Below are 13699 nucleotides of genomic sequence, written 5' to 3' on the forward strand. Positions count from 1 at the left end.
CATTTCTGGACAGGGCGTTGACATGTGATAAAAAGTGGGTCCTATACGAAGCTCCACGGCGCCGTCATCATTGGTTAGCGTCCCATGAACCGATTTCAAAACAGCCGAAACCAGCACTGTACCAGAAGAAGGTCCTTCTGTGTGTTTGGTGCATCGTGCATCGGGAACTGCTACCAGCTGGTCAGAGTATCAATGCAACTGTGTAGTGTCAGCAGTTGAGCTGTGCTGAACAAAAACTCAAAACTCTGGAGCCATCACTTCTGAATTGCAAATGGGTCCTCGTTTACGGGACAACGCTAAGTCCCACGTGGCTAGGATGACTCAGGACACCATTCTCCGCCTTGGATAGGAAACAATATTGCAACCACTATATTCCCCGGGTATTGCACCGTCCGATTATTACCTGTTCCATTCTTTGGACAATCATCTTAGAGGCCGCCAATTCAAATCCCTAGTAAAAGTCCAAAATGCACCTGATACCTTCTTCGTTTCACGGCCCACCAACTTCTACCGCGATGAATTCCATGGCCTTCAGGAACGTTTTCAGAAGGTCGTCGATGTTGATGGGGACTATTTTTGATCTTCCAGGTTAGGTGACGTATCGATGTTCGAAGGTGGTGGGTGAAAAAGCAACAAAACTTTTCTTGGTTACCTTTTTATTTAAATTTAAGACCTTGTATACAGAACCTATGTACACAAGATTGATTTTCTTTAAATTTCACTTAATTTCTTTATAGTTTCCTGACAAAAATATTTATTTATTATTCGTGACTAAAAAAAAAACAATTATTTTATTACACTGAGTAGAAATAAAAGAGAGCGAATGAAATCCAAACTGAATAAAAACATTGTTTCTCACCAAATTTTCCATTCACTGTCTTTTAAAATACTTGTTAAAGCATATAAAAATATAATGTACTTACAAATCAGTTTAGTACATTTGTTTTATGGCTGTATTTATAATATCTTGTTAAAATGTTTGTCTTTAAACTGTCAAATATAAATCGCAGTAAATTGTGTAATCTGCTGTCACAAAAATGTATCCTATTTTTCGATCGGTATGGAAAAACAATATTTCTCCATACTATTTTACCGTATATTATTAATTGTCAATAACTTTGTTACTTTTAAATGAAGGAAGCGAGATAATTTTACTATGATTTTTTTAAAGCTGGTCATTTGGGGGGGGGGCAGGAAACCATTTGGGGGGCCTGGACCCGATGGCCCCCCCTTAGCTACACCCCTGAGTTTAAGGTCCCTCGATTCTGCTTCGAGGCTAAGGGATATGGTGACCATGAGAAATGAATGAAATGGTGGAATGAAGAAAGTGGGAGGAAACAGGAGAACCTCGAGAAAACCCACTACACGGCGTTTCTCCACCACAAAGCCTACTTAACACAAGCTGGGATCGAACCATGGACACCATGCACCAGAGATGTATTCTCTACCACTGAGCTACCGCGGCCCTGCTTGGGCTTGGTCGTCCATATCCAATCTTTCTTTTGACCTTGCTTAAACAACTTCTAGTTTTGTTCTAAATCCAGACTCCATATTGGCGTAGATATTAATATTACAGTCGATTGGTAAAATCAATCTTCCACATTTAAAAAGTAAAGTACACACAAGTACAAAAATAAGCATTTACCATAAAAACACTAGCTGCAAGTGTTCAAAATACATTTATGGCTTCTATAAAATCAATTGAAAATTGCTATTTTTAATTACGCAGGTAGTGTAAAACAGCAGTTTTCGACTCCAGCCGAGTTTAAGCTCAACCTAAACTTAGTTGACCAAAGTGAACTGACCCGACTGACCCGACCCGACAACCCGACCCGACTGACCCGACCCGATAACCCGACCCGAGTGACCCGACCCGAGTGACCCGACCCGATAACCCGACCCGAGTTGACCCGATTGACCCGACCCGACAACCCGACCCGAATAATCCGACCCGACAACTCGACCCGACCTGACCCGATTGACCCGACCCGACAACCCGACCCGAGCTGACCCGACTGACCCGACCCGACAACCCGATCCGAGTGACCCGACCCGACAACCCGACCCGAGCTGACCCGACTGACCCGACCCGACAACCCGACCCGAGTGACCCGACCCGATAACCCGACCCGAGCTGACCCGACTGACCCGACCCGACAACCCGACCCGAGCTGACCTGACCCGACCCGACCCGTAACCCGACCCGACTCGGGTCGGGTCGGGTCAACCCGACCCGTTTGAGAGCACTAGTCGTGACCATAGTGCTCTCAAACGGGTCGGGTCAGCTCGGGTCGAGTTTCGGATCGGGTCGGGTCGTGTGAACTCGGGTCGGTTTGTCGGGTCAGGTTGTCGGGTCGGGTCAGCTCGGGTCGGGTCAATCGGGTCAGCTCGGGTCGGGTCAGGTCAATCGGATCGGATCACGGGTCGGGTCACTCGGGTCGGGTCGGGTCAGTCAATTCGGGTCACGGGTTGACCCGACCCGACCCGACCCGACCCGTTGAGAGCACTAGATCTACGACATACGGACAGGTTTTGGCAAGTACTTTTGATGAACGCTATGTGTTGTTTGTGGTACAAAAGTAGCGTTTACTATTTTCCTGTATATCATACAACACTCTGCTATTCGTGACATGCACAAATAATGCAATTGTACTCAGTTTGTATCTTTATTACATTTATATTCAGTTCTATAATTTCTTTCAAACTCAAAAAATAGTTTCTTTAAAAAATATTGCAAATATGCCGATATCAAATATATCGAAACAAAACTAGGCTAATTATTCAACGAAGATCCATACTTTATTATTTTAACAAAATGTCACATATTTCATTTATTGTTACTGTATGTTAATTTGAAAACTGCTAAAATTCTGCCGCGAGCGGTTACGACCTCCGCGCCCAAAATGTTAAATATTAATCTGTGACGAATGTTTAACATGTTACACACCGTTAAAGGACTGGACTGTTCAGTGCCTTGATTTGAACCTAATTGAACATTTCTATTGTGTTTAGCGATGAGCAAATGCAAGACCAAGACCAAGACCGGGGTGGTCTTGGTCTTAGTCTTGCACATCTAGTCTTGGTCTTGGTCTTGCACTGGAACTCTTGGTCTTGGTCTTGGTCTTGGTCTTGCATGCAAGTCTTGCAAGTCTGCATTTAAGAAATCTCAAGCTTTTCATAGGTAAATTTTACTATGGATATAAGGGATAATAGACTCTACAATGCTCCAATAATAACTGAAATATAATGCATGCTTCTAAATATAATATAGATTAACTTAGTGTAAGTATCATGATAGTGTACAACATAGGTGATGGCCTTCCCTTTTTTAATGGGTGCCCACACTTCACTACTTGTAAGATATGCCTAAATCAAAGCGCTTCGTAATCTGTTTATATTTTTTAACAGATCCAACACTCCACTGATTCCCAAACTGGGGAGGCTACACCTGAGACGCATTAAAGAAAATCAAGACGGCACAGATTATTGAAATACCATGAATTGCAAAATTAATGTTACATACTAAAGGCGCCAGATTTTTCTTTTCAACTACGATTAGCTAATCCTTGTATTAATCAAACTTCCAATTAAATATTGTGATTTTGTTTTAGATTCTCATATTTACTCTGTGGGGCAGAAACATTGACATTACGCAAAAGTGATGAAAAACTTGCAGACTTTCGATACATGGGCATGGAGAAAAAAAGGGAGAGAATTAACTGTGTTAAACGGACAACGAAAGAGGAGTTAAAAAAATAATAGTTGGGAAAAAAGAAGAATTTTAGATATTGTTAAGAGGAGGAAGAGGAACTGGTTAGGATATTGGCTGAGAAGGAACTGTATTGTGAGGGACGTGCTGGAGGGTATCGTGGAAGGAAAGAGAGGGAGGGAGCGAAGGAGACTAGGTATTGAAACAGAAAATTGCTATGTCAAGACGAAGAGACTAGCTGAGGACCACTGAACGTCGAAGCTTCTCAGTTGCAGCAAGTAACCTGTCAATAATGGCAGAATAGCTATTATGAAGATCATGATGATATTTAGCAATATTGACTAAAAAAGAGAGGGAGAAAATTAAAATAATAATTATTATAATCAAACCTCTTAATATTTTAGAATAATTTGAGCGAAAACTGAAAACGATTCAACTGTCTATGTCTTTTGTGTAAATTCAATCTATGTAAATACTTTTGACCTGTATTGAAAATACAAAATAACGGCATCAAACTCCAAGTTATTTGAAGTCTCATTTGTGAATATGGATTACTAGCATCAATTACCCACTTCGTTGGGTTGAACTTAAAAAAAAAAAAAAAAAAAAAAAAAAAAAAAAATAATAATAATAATAATAATAATAATAATAATAATAATAATATATTTTGTTAGTCAGTCACTTTTTACTATTAGTAAAGCGCCCTCTGATATCGGTCATTTTCGATTATTTATATATATATATATATATATCTCCTTCACCTCCATGTTGCGAGATACGGCATTCGAAGTGTCATTGTTCATCTCGATGACATCGAAAACCAAGAGTTCGACATTGATAATGGTAATTTTTGATGATTTTATATATCTTGTTCCTCCCCCAAGTTGCGGTGCTGAATTTGCATTTAAACCTGATCTGAAGTATCACTGTTCACCTTAGCGACTCCGAAAATTATGGATTCGACACTAATATTTGGTCATTCTTTAAAATCATTATTATGTATCTCCCTCTCCCCAAGTTGCGAGGCTGAATTTGGACGTAAACGGTATCGGAAGTGTCAGTATTAAACTCAGAGAACTGGGAAACTATGGATTGACAATAATATTTGTCATTTTCAATCGTTTTTATATATATTCTCTTCCCTCCGCCAAGCTGCGAAGCTGAACTTGGATTTAAATAACATCGGAAGTGTCACTGTTTATCTCAGCGACCCCTAAAACTATAGACTCCATTTTAATATCGGTCATTTTCGATCATTTTTAAATATCTTTCATTCCCCCTCCCCTAAACTGCACCGTGAAAGTGACATGACAGAAACCACTTCAGGTCTGATCCTCATCTATGTTCAAAATGAGATCGAGTTCGGTCGGGTGGTTCAAGAGTTATTAAATTTTGTTTATTTTTGTACATTTTCCATCCCAACCTCCTACCCTAAGTTCTACCGTCAAAGTGATTTGATAATAATAATAATAAAAAAAAAAAAAACATCCCAAGCCAGAACCTCATCTATGTTGAAAATTTGATTGAGATCGATTGGCTGGTTCAAGAGTAATGAAGTCACAAAGATAGCACTTATATTTTTAATTTTTTTTACACACACACACACACACACACACACATATATATATATATATATATATATATATATATATATATATATATATATATATATATATATATCTTCCCTCCTTCCCCTCCCCTACATTGCACCGTCAAAGTAAAATGATAAAAATCGTCCCAGATCTGAACTTCATCTATATTGAATATTTGATCAAGATCGGTCGGGTGTTTCAAAAGTTATATATATATCCCTCCCTTCCCCCTCCCCTAGGTTCTAGTGAAACAAACTCTAAAAACTTTCCACGACAGAACCTCATACATGTTAAAAATTTGATTGAGATCGGTTCAAGAGTTATTATTAAGTCACAAACGTAGTCAATTTTTATTTTTATTTTATATTGATTTTTGTACATCTCTCCCTCCTTCTCCTCCCCTACATTGCTCCGTCAAAGTGAACTGACAAATAACATTTCAGGTTTCAACCTCATTATGTTAAAAATTTGATCGAAATTGGTCGTTTGGTTCAAGAGTTATTAAGTTTTATTTATTATTTTATAACTCCCTCTTTCCTCTCCCCTAAGTTTTACCGTCAAAGTGAAATAATAAAAAACACTCCCAGACCCAAACCTCATCAATGTTGAAAATTTGATCGAGATCGGTCGGCTGGTTCAAGAGATTAGGAGTCACAAAAATAGTCACTTTGAATTTTATAATATAAATTTATTGTTGTAGTATAATGTTATATCGTTCAATCCTCGATGTGCCGTATACCTAAGGAGGCTAAAAGTTATATTAATAAACAATTATTCAATGTATAACCATCCGCCCATGAAATCAAACTTGCGGTCACATGTACTAAGTTTTTGTCAATATCATGAAAATGTTATTTCGATATTAGTTTTAAGAGTTAGGCATTGAACATTTCCAACGGATTCTTGTCTCTCGGAGTCAAGGCCATACCCATATAGTCGACACCTATGGTGTACAGTATTACCGATGTTCAATACTACATTTCTCTTTAGTTTTGGAAGAAGAATATCACTAATATGCTTTGAAATGAAATGAAGTATCTAGTTTAACGTCCCACGTTTGAGCACCAAAGCTAAGGGAGACAGTGATGATGGGAAATGACTGAAATGATGGAATGAAGAAAGTGGGAGGAAATAAAAAATACCGAAAAAACCAATGCACACGGTGTTTGTCCGCCAAAAAAGCTCGCATGGTGCGAGACGACACCTGTGTGGCTTGAAAACGAGTAATGTCTACAGAAAACGCGAACAACCAATTCAGAAAACGACATACTGTTGCTATAAGCTACAGGGGCAGATCGATTCACACGGATTGCATAAACTACTGGGAACACAATAACTCCAGCAGCATTTTTACTGAAGCCAAGAAATCCATCTCCTTCTTTTTTACATTATATAAAAAAAATTTAAAAAATTCAAGTAGTGCTGGTACTTGTGCAAGACTCTTGCGCAAGAGTCTTGTTCTTGGTCTTGGTCTTGCAGGTATGGTCTTGGTCTTGGTCTTGGTCTTGCACCCCTTGGTCTTGGTCTTGGTCTTGCATCGGGATTCCTGGTCTTGGTCTTGGTCTTGGTCTTGCATGCAAGACTCTTGCAAAAACTGCAAGACCAAGACTCTTGCGCTCATCACTAATTGTGTTTTGGAACGCCGGCCGCACCGGAATACAATACCCCTCATTAATACCTGCTTTCGTTGCAGTTCTCTGCTAAGAATGAGATGCCATTTCCTAGAAAAGCTTTCGCCATCTGCTCGTAAAAATGCATGAGAGAACGGAGCTGTCATAACGGCAAATTCTAATGCGAAATCTGGGTGAACTGCCCCATTTACCCCATCTGCGGGACGGCCTGGATTTAAATACGGAATAGAATTTATATCTATACTAAGATTTGAGGAGAAGGTGGCTCAGCGGTAAAGCTCTGGGTTCAGGTGCGCGGTCCCTAGTTCGATTCTAGGTCATATGATGGACCACAAAATGTTAGTGGTTTTCTTGGGGTTCTCCCGTTTCTTCCTAAATTCTTTTTTTTTTTTTCATAAAAATTCACTGTTATTAATCAGCCGTGTCCTTTAGCATAAAGGGCATAATCGAGGGACGTAAAGCTAAAGTAAACTTTCAATTAATTTGCTCTCTTTCCGAAAGAAAGAAAATAAAATAATGTAGCATTGTTTCTATTATTGTACGGTACACGAACTTAATCCGTCCTCAGGTCCGTATCCACGGGGGGGGGCTAGGGCGGGCCGGACCCCCCTAAATTTTCATTGGCCCCCTCTAAAATTTTCACGGTAGGCTTGCAAATGAACTATATTATGATTGGGTCGGGCCCCCCTAACTTCTACCGGTCCTCCCTACATTTTTGGGCTGGCTACAGGCCTGTCCGTTCTGTAACGCTACTGTTGAATCAAAATTATTTCTCCCAATGAAATTAACATATATAAATACTATTAATCCGTCCGAATCGCAGAAACATGGCCTCCCATTTATTTTTTAAGTGTTTTATATGATGAAGAACGTAGATACAACGAAAATAATATCTTTTTGAAAGACAATTTTGAGTAATATTAAATTAAACAAAACAATATGGGGGGCTAAAATACACAATAAATGCAAACAAAGTAAAACTAACTGTAATTTAAAGTAGTTTCTAAACACAGCAGTGTGACAGGCGGCAAACTTGAAAATGCACTAATGAGGGAGGGGGGTTGGATTTGTGGTTATATAATAGGTATGTATTCGTACCCTAATTTTGTTTCGTAAATAGAGAGGAAAATTGTTCACAAAACTTGTTCGTAAACAAATTTGTTCGCGAACAGAGGGGGTGCCCGCAGCAGGAGACAAAAGACAGTTGCCCTCCCCTAGATTTTCGAATGAGGTTTGTTTTTTCGAAATAAATGTCAAAACATTATATTTGCTTATTAACCAACTGCAGTATTCAATATACATCTTTACTGTAGGAATAAAGTTATGCAATGTACTTCGATCACAATTATATTAAATGATTTACCGGTACTTACATGAAGTGAATCAATGTGTGTTTATTCGCGAGTTCGCTTTTGTGCCGGTGTTTTGCTCTACTTGGAAAATACTGCACGCGTTCTTGCGCAGGGTCTATTGTATATTTTTTCGAGAAAATATTAAAGACAATATTTAATTTTTTTATTATTTTTTAGTTATACGCACGTAGTCAAGAAGTCATTTATGCTATCCATGGCCACACGCAGGCAAGGGCGCCGATCTTGGGGGTCCGAGGGGCCCGGGCCCCCCAAAGCTCATGTGGCCCCCTATTGTATTTATGAATATACAATATTTGGAATATTGAATATACAATATGAATATACAATATATATACCTTCTGCATCTGAATGAGGCCCCCCAAATTTACAAAGAAATCGGCACCCTTGCATGCAGGGTAGTATAAGATGGGACAATCACTCACTTCTGGGTATTTGAAGCGTGTTAAGTTTTTCGAAATACGTATCATAAATGTTAAATTTGCTTACTCAAAATAACAGTGTTTTCCAGTTGGTGGTCCGCGGACCCCTAAGGGTTCGTGGGATGTTAACATCATATAATCTATGAAAGATGTAAATAATGTCATGGACATTTGTATATATGTACTGTGTGTTGTATGTATACAACCCATAAATAAAAGATTTGTAATTACTGTTAATGTTACTACCTACCTTTTCTGGGGCACGTACTACCTTGCCTAAAAGAATAAAAAAGGGGGTTCACAACACTTTGAAGTATTGCCCACGAAGTGAGACCAGACATAACTCTTATAATAGAAACATATATACTTTTCGAGTAGAGACTGCGTTTTCAAGGAACCTTTTCGAGATGACACAACCCCAAATCTTGTCTCATGGTTAACACAGTCAAACGTGCACCTAGAAATTTTTTGTTAGGAGAGGTCCAATACTGCAAGCCACTACGTCTGTATAGTATTGAACGCGTATTATTCTGCACCCGATAAAGACGATAAATAATTGTAAAATACTTCCACTTGTATTTTCAGGGGGAAAATGATAGAACTAGATTGTTTTTATAAGAGAAGGACCACAGATGAAGTGTAAGGTTAAATTTTCATGCTACATCAATAATTTCCCTGTTAAGAGCCTTCACTACAGCGAAATTAAACTACCGCTAATTTTAGAGTTTTTCTGTAATATCTTCAAAACAAATAAAAAATATTCGAAAAGCAGAAACGTAGTGAACTAGACAATACGATTTTGCATGTGATACCGTTATCGCAACTCATCTACCTGCTTTCGATTTGCAACTGTAGATAGCTTTAGCATTTTTTGCAGATTTTGTAAATAGCGGCATACCAAAAGCAGATAGGTAAATTGTGGTAAAGGTATCACATGCAAAATCGTATTGTGTAGTTCACTACGTTTCTATTTTTTCAAATATATTTATTAGTTTTGAAGATATTACAGGAAAACTCTAAAATTGGCGGTAGTTAAATTTCGCTGTAGTGAAGACCCTTAAAGAAGTATAGTTTTATTGAGAAAGTGTACACATGTATGTTAAGTTAGGAAGTTTAGGGGGGGTCCGGACCCAGTGGACCCCCCGTGGATGCGCCTCTGCTAATAGTAAATACTATAGTATTCTCAAGAAAAGAAAAATTAGCTGAAATTAGATTCAGTCAATTTTATTGATGAAATTCACTAGTCGTTTTTTCTAAATAAATCAGAATCATTTATATTGTTAATATTACATATATGTATTATGTACCGATTCCAAGTACGTTAATGCAGATTGGAGAGAAAACGCAGAAAGGTTTCCTTACTGTAGTTGGAATTAGCCTGTAATATACAAATGTGTATTTTTTTAAAAATGAAACTACTTTTAATTATTATACTAATACAGAAAAATATTGATGGAATACGTACCGTATCTGTAATTATGTGTAAACTTGCATCTGATACGATAGCTTCCAAAACACCACGCGACGACTTCCAAAATATCCCTGTTGTAGGAGGGAGCCGATACAAGTTATTTTTAGCAGGAACAGAATGTAGGTTGATCTCAACTCAACCAATTCTGACAGTGGAGCCAGATCGTTTTTTTCTTTTCAATGGCGTAGCGAAACAAACGGTTCAGGAGGCTCCACCTGCTCTTTATCACCCTCAACCTTAAGAAATAATATATAGTACGGTTCGTCGTTATTAAAGTAAATTTGGAAAACATAAAGAAAATAATCTTGTCAGGGTTACCAACTTCTCCAAGATAGTTGACAAATTTCGTATGTGGTAAGTAAAGAAAAACTTTGAATACTAAACACTTAGACCTAATACCAGTGGCGTATTTAGGGGGGCTTCCGGGCTTAAGCCCCCCCCCCCCGAAATCTTATTTACTATAGTAAAGTATATGAAATATTTGGCACAATTTTCACATTTTCAGGCAAAGCCCCTCCCGAAACAAAATTGTAAATACGCCACTGCCTAATACATATTATACGTAGGCATACAGTAGAAATCCTAATCGCTCAAATCGTTAAATTTCCATTTACATACCTAAGAATTTCTTTTCAGAATCAACATGGTTGCCACTGGACAGGGGCGGAATGGCCATAGTGGAGCTGTTGAGCTTTCCACAGGGGCCGGTCCATTACAATTTCAAGGGGCCGGTAGATTTAAAAGACTTTCAGGCAGTACAGTATGACCAAATCGAAAGATGTAGGCTATATCTGTAAAACATTTTTAAAATGTAGGCCTATTGAACAGTCAAAGTAATTAATTTCTTAAATTCCAATTCAAAAATCGATTCCTTTCCTGAGGTAATACAATGTTCTTTAGTTTGCATAACGCTAAGGCAAGGGCTGTAATGTAAAAAAGGAAAGAAAAAAGAATCGTGTCTACACCATATTTTATCTATACCGGATTTACCTATAGGTACATGCTCACACTTTCTTTTACACAGGTAGTATGCGAGAGAAGCTTTTCTGTGTTAAACTTCATTAAAAAGAAAAAAAAAAAGACTCAGAACGACTCTATCACACGATAAGTTGGAATCCTTTATGCTTATGTCAATGGAAAAGGATATGTTTTAATATGTTGATGCAGACAATATCATAGATAGTGTAGCACAGAAAAGTGATGTCCTAAAAAAAAAAGTTACTCATAACTTGAAAATGTAATCTGAAAGATATGTACGTACGTATCTATGGCTGGCTGTAGCAATGTGCTCATATTTCTAATTAACTTCATAAAACTTGCTAAAATATATACCAGCCAGCCAACTCCCAAAATTTTGTTTTGTATGAAGTTGAAAATACATAAAAAATCTTTCTCTTAAAACAGTAGAATACCTATACCATTGCGATGATTGTGTGCTAAAGGAACATTGAAAATACTAAGCACAAAGTAGACCTATCTCGAATTGAATATAGTTTCATTTACAAGAGCATATATTCCTTAATTATAAAGGATCAATTTAAAAACATAAAATTATAAAAATTGTTATTGGATAACAAACAAAAAAAAAATAGGAACTAGGTTTTTTGAAATGGTTTGGATGGTGGGATTGTCCCACAGTAAAATTTTCATCACAGTCTGCCACTGTCACTGGAGACATGTCAAGTCTGTTGTCACTTCACATTGTTTTTCATGATTGAAATGATTATTTGAACTACAGCATGCTTCTTTGGAACTTACGGAACAAATTCAACAATTTAAGGATGATTCGATGTTTCATACTACATTAGACTCTCGCTACTCCGGCCATTCCTGGCACATATGGGTGCCGGATTAGCGGAAGTACCGGATTATTGAGTGTCGGACATTTATTTGGTTGATATATTTATCTTGGTTTTTATATTTATTTTGAAAACATAGGGGATATAGTGTGCTGTACTTTATTAAATCGAAGGATATCATTTTAAAACATAAAGGATATACTTTATTAAATCCAAATATAGGCCTACATTAATTTTTAAAGAAAACTTAGTCCTTGAGTAGTATAACACACTATGAAACATGTCCCTAATTTTTAACTGTCGCAATGATGATAAGCGACGATGCCATGCTTTACCACGCAACCGAACTGTAAAGAATGCTACAATTTCAAATACGTACAATATATAAAGCATTGTTCCGCATGCGCACGATAATTCATTGTGCACGTGTTTTTGGTTGGATGTGTGCCTGATTACTGAGAGGCAAGACTACTGAGGGCCGGATTAGTGAGAGTTTAGTGTATTTCAAAAAGAAACCCACCTTTGTTATGACGACTTTTTTCGCTTTTGGTCTTTGATGAGATTTGAAATAATACATTTTAATATAAGATAATCATAAAATAAAGTTTGTCTTCATAACTGGACATGTTAAAGTGATTTGCCACTTGTGCGAGTTCGTTAAAACTTGTATCAGGATTTGTGCAAACATTGCAAGATCTTTTGGTTATTTATTGTCTGGGTTTTGTCTCAATATCATGCCACATGTTTCTATCCTCTGACTGTATTCAAGAGAAGAGCATCACTGTTATTATTAAAATCAGGGGATCTGTCAATCATATTGTTAGTGTTCTAGATAGCTTTCGCAAACTGTATGAAAATGATGTTTCTCATCCGCTGATGAGAAGAAAATAATAACAGCAATAGCTCTAGAAGTTTTGTGATATGATTGGCATATATGTGAATAGAGTAGGTATAATTAATGAATGTGAATATAGAGTATGTATAATTAATGAATGTGAATATAGAGTAGGTGTAATTAATGAATGTGAATATAGAGTAAGTATAATTAATGAATGTGAATATAAAGTAGGTATAATTAATGAATGTGAATATAAAGTAGGTATAATTAATGAATGTGAATATAGGGTAGGTATAATTAGAGTGTTTATGATAGGTTGCCGTTTTCAAGTCATTTGTGTGCCTCATAGATCAAAGCTATTTTTCGTTTACGAGTTTCATGAACACTTTTACTAATTCTCTGAGAGTGAATTTCAAACAAATTTGAAAATGTACACGAGAATAAATGGTCAAAAGTTGCAAACTGCTTTAGAATTATTGTACAGTCACAAAATTATGCCTCTAATGCGGTATTTTCCCATGATAATATGTTATGATCAATGGTGTATTTAGGGGAGCTTCCGGGCTTAACTCCCCCTCCGAAATCTTACTTAATATAGTAAAGTATATTAAATATTTTGCTGAATTTTCACATTTTCAGGCAAAGCCCCCCCATAAGTTAGCAAAGCCCCCTCCCCGAAACAAAATCGTAAATACGTCACTGGTTATGATTATGAACATTCTTGGGCGAGGCGTGTGATGGTGTTAATAATATTGTCCAATGAGGATTAAGGAAACCGAACTATGCTTATTATTGCTTCTCTATGCTTATTATTGCTCAATTTTATAAGGAACGGAAGCTGAATGCTCTGACAATGTTGTCATTGTA

Source organism: Thermobia domestica, unplaced genomic scaffold (assembly GCF_964235325.1).
Source record: "Thermobia domestica unplaced genomic scaffold, izTheDome1.hap1.1 HAP1_SCAFFOLD_817, whole genome shotgun sequence".
NCBI classification, from domain to species: domain Eukaryota; kingdom Metazoa; phylum Arthropoda; class Insecta; order Zygentoma; family Lepismatidae; genus Thermobia; species Thermobia domestica.